At 44.1% G+C, this 6,088-nt stretch overlaps 1 pseudogene; it reads left to right on the top strand.

Annotated features, from left to right (window-relative positions):
* Positions 1-1,928: 1,928 nt before the first annotated feature.
* On the top strand, positions 1,929-5,085 carry LOC144102773 (uncharacterized; annotated as a pseudogene).
* Positions 5,086-6,088: the final 1,003 nt, after the last annotated feature.

Below are 6,088 nucleotides of genomic sequence, written 5' to 3'. Positions count from 1 at the left end.
GCTTTAAGTGCCTGCTTTTCTCTGCGCCAGTGTGCAGAGTGCAGTGCAGTGTGGCGTTAGTTGCAGGAAAATGAAACGGCCTACTAAATGTTGCGTGAATGCACACTTACACTCATTTATTGTGCGTAATGAAATTTGGCAGTGAATGTCAGGTTAATATGCAGGAATGGGAGTGTAGATGTTTTCAAAAACAACAAGTGAAAGGAAAGGTTTAACTGGGGATGACCTTGCAGATATGCGTGCATCCTCCACAGCCAAGTTGGAAGAGAAACCAGGAATAGGAAAAGGTAATGAGAAGGAGGAAGAATTTCAAGGCAAAGTGCTAAGCACTATTAAATGCCTCAGGAGGTCAGAATAGTTATTTAGAAGGAGGTCAATCAGGACTGCATGCTTAAATCAGTGCCTGCACAATACAACGAAATAACTTCACTGTGTAACATACTGTAGTGCCGAGAAGCTGCCGGTATTGATGACAACACCACTGAGTATAAATATAATGGAGGCTACTCCTTTATTTTTATGCATATATATCACTCACGCAAAGTGAAGTAAACTGTCCATATGCATAAAATTGAGCACGACACAGGTGTGCCACACGTATGGCTGGAGCCATTTTAAACGTTACATTTGTTGCCAGGGTTTCTATCCACGTACCTAGATTTCGTTCAGCATACATTACACCACATCGAAGGCCTACCCTTGGCGATGTGGCAGCAAACATTGAACCATTTGCTACGAAAACCAAGTTCTGAAGGAGCATGGACATTAAACCTCCAGTTGAGTGTTTTCTTGTTTGTAACGGTGCTTAATTAGCACACAAGTAGATATGTAATATCACTTTCGTCCATGCCTACTAAAAATCTTGTAATTCTAATTGGTTTTGTAAGCGTACATAATGTGTACATAATTGCACTAGTCCACTTTGCTATTCGGATGCTAGACAGCGGAACGAGAATAAGAAATTCATTGCAATTATTTGCTAGACGTAATCATATTCTACATGGCAGTTTATATTCACTTGTCTCGTGCTTACACAGAACGTACAGCCGAAATGTGTCAGTACTGCTTTTATGACAATTTGTGCACCTTAAGCCGGTTTTTGGTAATGTATACATGGTTTTGTCGAGCATTTTTCGCTCTGTCGACACCGCCATTTAGCCCCAGAGCACTTCCTTTTGAATAATTTGGAAGGGCGCCTTTCGCGAGCATGGGGAAAAGAGAAGCATCGAAAGATGGCGCCTCACCGGCGCCGTGTCGAACACTGCGCGTTTCGCTTGCCGCGCTGCCTTATAAAAACCACTGCGACATGAATCATCTGTGTTAGCACTTTTTCAAATGCTGCGCGGCACCCGTCGTCTGCACTGGCCCAAACCAACACCACCTAGACTTTTAAGGCCTCTCCACGATTTCTCCTTTGACGCGTGACGTCACCGCACTACGACGCGGGAGCAGCCACCGCCGACCGCTGCGGCAACACCTCCTGGCGGCCGCTGCCGCCGTTCTCCTCCCGCGCTGTTTCAAATTGTTGAAGTGCGGAGTACTCCGAGCCGTATTTGCGTATAGCAAATTGAAGATAATGAATTTCACTATTTTAAAAGACATGAAAGATATCTGGTTCAATGTAACAATCTTCGTTCGCATTTCTAGAAACTGCTCAATCTTTTAAAAGCTTACTTTGTGCAGTTTTTCTAGTAAATTGTTGACAGCAATCATTTGAAAGGAGACATCGCGATTGCTGTAAACACACTACCGTCGTGTTTGAACATGTGCTGCACGTGTCGTGTGTTACATGCTGTTCCTCCGCCGTTCTTTCTTTCTGTGTCATTTGCTGAAGCTTCCTTGCGGGCTGTGAATACTCGAAGTGCAATCCTGGGAAACGTCCGTGAAAGTGCCCTGCGCGTGTGACAGTTCCTGAGCCATTTGTTAAAATGCCAGGACACTGTTGTGTTCCCGGCAGCCGCGGGAATTACGCTGGAGAAAAGACTGTACGCGTCTTCACTTTCCCAGCTGATGCTGACAGAAGGAGGCAATGGTTGAAAGCCATTCCACGTGCTGATTTCGAACCCGGAAAGCGCTCACTGGTAAGTCGAAAAAGCGTGATATTTATTCCGCGACGTAGCTGTGTGTACATAATGCGCTACAACATGGCCTAGTGGGCGAGCTGGAAATATTCTAAATTTGAAATAATTCACTGCGCTAATTGCTATTGCACCCATGGAATTAATCATCTTAAATATGCTAACCTTATCTGCGCTGGGCTTTGCAGGTCTGCGAGCGGCACTTTAAAGATTCAGACATTCGGTCTTCTTCTAAGTATGTGGACTCAAAGACAGGCAAAGTCGTCGAGGCAAAATTGAAGATCGCTCGTCTCAGCTCCGACGCCATTCCCAGTGTATTCCCGAACTGTCCCGCGTACCTTTCTGCGCCCGCCACTACGTCCGGAGAAGCACCGACTGAAAAGAGAATGCGTCTTGAAGCAGCTTCTTTACGAGATGCCATCGCCATGTCACTCCAGACACACGAGGAGGAAGAAGCAAAGAACAAGATTGACACTTTCCAAGTTCTACTGGAGTGCCTTCCTCAAATCAAGCTTTGTGATTTTTGGAATGTTATTTCTCGACCTGCCTGCGTCCTTTTTCTCAATCTTGCTGTTGATGACGTCCCTCGTGTTTTGTCGTCAGTCACGGTCTTAGAGAACCTCACGGTGAAAGTTCATTACCGAAATGTGCAGCTGACTACAATTGATGGCGTTAATACTATCCCTCACACAGTACATGATATCCGTTGCTTGATAGGTCTGCTGGATGCTGTAGAGTCGTTTCACCGAAAATTGTTGTCTAAGCATGAAGAAAAAATTGATGGTTTGCTTAAGTTGGCACTTTCCCTGCTTGAATATGCCTTAAATTGTGAACTGGAAGATGTTGAACAACCCAATGCAGTTATTTTTTTAAAGAGCAAGTTTCTCTTCTTCTTGTCAAGCATAGCAGGTCATCTCGGTATTCTGCAGAGTTGCTGGTATTCTCAAGCATTTTATTTACAGGTTCTCCGCATGCTTATAGGTTCCTTCACAGTTCCGGAAACCTTAGATTACCCCATCAATCTACAATACGTCGTATATGTAACTCCTACAGCGTAAGCCCGGCAGCTGAACAGCAAGGCACTTCTTTCCTATCGTATGCAAAGAAGTTTGTCGCAGCAATGACGGAGCACGAAAAAATTGTACTCATGATGCACGAAATTCACCTGCAGCCGTAGTTTGATTATAAGGGAGGAGTAATTGTTGGTGCAGCTACAAATAGCCCTAATGCAGCAAAAACAGCCCATGTTTTTATGATGCAAAGCTTGCTTTCGCGTCAGAAGAATGTTGTGCACATACTGCCAGTAGAGCGCATCAACGCACAGCAGCTTCACACTATTCTGCATAGCATCATTACTCAGCTAGAGCATGTTGGGCTGCGTATAATCGCAGTCATAGCTGACAATAACTCAATCAACCGGAAAACAATGTCACTTTTTGGGGCCCCCTGCAAACTTCAGAGTGTGTATCCACACTCTGCAGACTCTAAATGTCCTCTCTTTTTTCTGATTGATCCTGTACACTTAATAAAATGCGTCAGGAATAACTGGATCAATCAGCGAAATGCTGGAACTTCTTTCCTAGCCCCACAGGACCTAATATAAAGCCACCTATACTTACAGCTCCATTTAAAACACTTCGAGAACTTCACTCGAAAGAACAGGGTGAGCTGATTAAATCAGCACCAACACTTTCGTCTAACTCTCTGAACCCATCGAATATTGAGCGACAGAATATCAAGCTTGCGCTAAGGATTTTCAGCCCGTCTACGGCAGCAGCTCTGCGAGCATGTGGGCCCAGACTTGAGCTAGATCATGTGTCTGGTACTGCACAGTTCCTTGAAACAATAACAAATGGGTGGAACATTGTAAATATAAAGACATGCAACAAGGGTACTCGACTTCGTGCTGAGCTGCAGTCACCGATTACATCAGCGTCAAGTCCACAGATCCAGTTTCTGTTAAGTATAGTGGAGTGGCTAGATCTGTGGCAGTCTCTCAAATTTGACACAGGCATACTTACAAGAGAGACTCACAGTGCGCTCCGACTCACGACAGACAGCTTGGTAAAGGTGACTAGGTATTGCCTAGATGAAATGAACTTCGAGTATGTACTTTTAGGAGTTTCAGACTGATTGCTTGGAAGAGAGGTTTGGCAAATACCGCCAACTCTCCGGTGCGCAGTACCACATTTCCATAAGACAAGTCTATGAGTCGGAGCGAAAGCTTCGTCTGCAGAACATTCTGGAGCTCCCAGAGTTTGTGGCTGCAACAGATGCGGTGGCAGTAAACGATGCAGTACTTGAAGTGTTTGACATTGAGGTAACGGACGACGATTATGCGAAGGCGCTAAATCTCCCAGCAACCACTTACGTTGCTGGCTATTGCGCCCACGCTGCGTTCAAAAAGCTGTCATGAATGACTTGCAAAGAAAATTTAATGCTAGAAGATGAAATTGAAGTAGAAGGTGGGGAGTTAGTCAAGGCCATGACTCGTGGTAGTCTCAAGTTTCCACAGCCTGCCATAGTAATCGAATAAATGGCAGCGGAAAGTAAACGAAGACATCGAAGAAACACACAGACGAGGAGCAGCATCGTCCTCGTCTGTGTGTTTCTTCGATGTCTTCGTTTACTTTCTGCTGCCATTTATTCGATCATGCACCAACTAGCTCAACAATCCACCTTATTAGCCTTAATTGCCATAGTAAATGCTGTTCTTACTGCTGAGATAGTTCTTGACAAACTGAGAAGCGAACAGCATGCGACACAGTTTCATGCAGTACCAAATCAAACGGAGGCTCTCTTGGCACTCACACATGATGTGTTAAACGACGGCATTGACTTTGATGTGTGTGAGAATGGGCACACTCCACAGTTGGTAATGCACTATGTCCTAAGTGCAGCAGCAAACACGCTTCTAAATAACCTTTGTAAAAGAAAAAATGATCAACTTATTGTTGAAAAGGCTGCAAAAGAAAAAGAGAGAAAATTGAAGACTTTGAAGAATTGACTACTCTGTGTGCTTGTGACTGTTTTTGTTAGTTTTTTTACTTTCGAAATCAGTTTTTGCGCTGTATTATTTTATATTCTGCATATTTTCTTTTGTTTGCTTTCTGTTTACAGCTTTTCTGTTGTTGGCTTCACTTACTGCATTTTATGATTCAGTGCTGTAACAGTTTCCTTACCTCCTACTCCTACTGATCGTGTTTCTCATCTGAAAATAAAATACGACTTGTGAAAGTCCTCTGCGTTGTTCATTTTCAATAAAAAAAAATATTACGAACGTATCTTCACACATGCGCGCTTTGATATAAAGTCAGTAAAAGTCTGCTAAAATGTAACTACTTATACTTTCAAAGAAACAAGAACAAAAAAAGTTTGGTTAGGGTGTGGGCAAGCAAAACACGATTTAAAAAAAAGTAATTTTCTTTTCGAGAGACATAATCAGCACTTTGAAATGCGCGAAATGCGTGCGAGCGCGGAAGCCGAACCTACTGGGCCGTCGCAGTGCGGTGACGTCACGCAAACGTGGAGAGGCCTTAAAAAGTCTAGGTGGTGTTGCCCAAACACGGCGCAAACTTTTTCAAACGCCGCGCCATTTATGCCAATAGGCTGTTTGTCTAGTATCATCGTCAGCAGCCAAATTTGTTTACGAACTTACAAACGCGAAAACCAATTATATAGTTGTGAAATCTTGGCTACTTGGGGTGTGTACGTTATTAAGTGTTGCGAAAACTAAAACGCGAGGCTGTAATAGTGCTGGCTTGAATTTTGACATGATTTTTTTGTTTTGTTTTCAAATAAGCTTGCAATGGCAGTGCTTGCGTCGACCGCTAAGGGACCAAAAAGCGGTAGACAAGATGGCCGCCTCCATTGTGTGTGTGTGTGTGTGAAAAACTTTATTTTAGGGAGGAAGCTTGTGGTAGCCGGAGCAACCTCTCGCAATCTCTAGGTGGGCTCCTCATTACAGGAGCCCATTGGCGACCGCCGCGACTCGGGCTCGGTGGACCAGG

This window comes from Amblyomma americanum, chromosome 8 (genome assembly GCF_052857255.1).
Source record: "Amblyomma americanum isolate KBUSLIRL-KWMA chromosome 8, ASM5285725v1, whole genome shotgun sequence".
In the NCBI taxonomy this organism is placed as follows: Eukaryota; Metazoa; Arthropoda; class Arachnida; order Ixodida; family Ixodidae; genus Amblyomma; species Amblyomma americanum.
This window is presented reverse-complemented; position numbering and strand designations above follow the sequence as displayed.